Below are 1861 nucleotides of genomic sequence, written 5' to 3' on the forward strand. Positions count from 1 at the left end.
ATAAACATTGTCAAAAACAATGGAGATTGTGGTGGAGGATAATTAAGAAGAGGCTGGTAGCACTAACTCAAGGAAAATGTCAGAACAGTCACAAGTTTACTGAAGAGAAACCAGGGAAAGACAACCAATCAGAGCCCTCCTGGAATTACCCACAATTGTGAAGGTCAGGAAGACTGTGTGCATATGCTAGGCTGCATCCACTTAGAATCAAAGAAAGGCATGGAACAGGCTTGAAGGGTATAAAACAAAGAAAAGCAAAGAATTTGTTGCCCATTATTTGTTTCTACAAGGTTTAAGTCAAGTCACTGCCATTGCTGACCAACAATACACCCTGGAAAGAATTCAGGATGAAAAACAGGATGAGGCACTCTGTGCTTTGGAAAAACAGGCCCCCGAGATAGCTAGATATCATGGAAGTTGTTGAATCAACCCAGATTCTTATATCTTCTCATACATTAAAAAAATTAAAATCATTAACTGAGATACCTGTTCCTCATGACTCTCCAGTGAAGTTGCTCAGTCGTGTCTGACTCTTTGTGATCCCATGGACTGTAGCCTACCAGGCTCCTCCATTCATGGAATCTTCCAGGCAAGAGTACTGGATTGGGTTGCCATCTCCGGGGGATCTTCCCGACCCAAGGATCAAACCCAGGTCTCCCGCATTGCAGACAGATGCTTTACCATGTGAGCCACCAGGGAAGCCCTCATGATTAGCAGTAAGCTTTTACTGAAATGTATGCTTGACTGTACATATTCCCTCAGTTTAATTCAGTTCAGTGACTCAGTTGTGTCCGACTCTTTGCGACCCCATGAACTGCAGCACACCAGGCCTCCCTGTCTGTCAACAACTCCCAGAGCCTACCCAAACTCATGTCCATCGAGTCGGTGATGCCATCCAACCATCTCATCCTCTGTCATCCCCTTCTCCTCCTGCCCTCAATCTTTCCCAGCATCAGGGTCTTTTCAAATGAGTCAGCTCTTTGCATCAGGTGGCCAAAGTATTGGAGCTTCAACATCAGTCCTTCCAATGAACACCCAGGACTGATCTCCTTTAGGATGGACTGGTTGGATCTCCTTGCAGTCCAGGGGACTCTCAAAAGTCTTCTCCAACACCACAGTTCAAAAGCATCAATTCTTAGGTGCTCATCTTTCTTTATATTGCAACTCTCACATCCATCTATGACTACTGGAAAAACTATAGCCCTGACTAGACGGACCTTTGTTGGAAAAGTAATGTCTCTGGTTTTTAATATTCTGTCTAGGTTGGTCATAACTTTCCTTAGTCAAAATCATATATATCCTGGCTTCTGTGCCTACCTCTTCAGAGCTGACCTCTCAGAGCTACAGAGAGGCTGTTTCCTGGGATACAGTCCTCAGTAAAACACTGAATAAAAGTTAACTCACAGCTTTTACATTGTGCCTTTTTTCCTTTCCATTGAAAAAGGATTCACTTAGCTATACACAGACCCCTAAACACCTGGCAAAAGTCTTACTGACACAAGGAGCTTAAACACAACCTCTGACCAAGCACTGACTGAACGATAGTTTACTCTGTTGTTGTTCAGTTGCCAAGTCGTGTCTGACTCTTTGCAACCCCAAGTTACTGTGACCCAGGGACAAATCCTAAAAAGCCAAGGTTAAAAATAAAATCACAGGGCTTCCCTGGCAGCTCAGTGGTAAAGCATCCGCCTGCCAATGCAGGAGACATGGGTTTGATCTCTGATTCAGGAAGATCCCACATGCTGTGGAGCAACAAATCCCATAAGCCACAACTATTGAGCTGGTGCTCTAGAGCCTGGGAACCGCAACCATTGAGCCCATGTACCACAACTATAGGAAGCCCGTGCCCTAGAGCCCATGC

The sequence above is a fragment of the Bubalus kerabau genome, chromosome X (genome assembly GCF_029407905.1).
Source record: "Bubalus kerabau isolate K-KA32 ecotype Philippines breed swamp buffalo chromosome X, PCC_UOA_SB_1v2, whole genome shotgun sequence".
NCBI classification, from domain to species: Eukaryota; Metazoa; Chordata; class Mammalia; order Artiodactyla; family Bovidae; genus Bubalus; species Bubalus kerabau.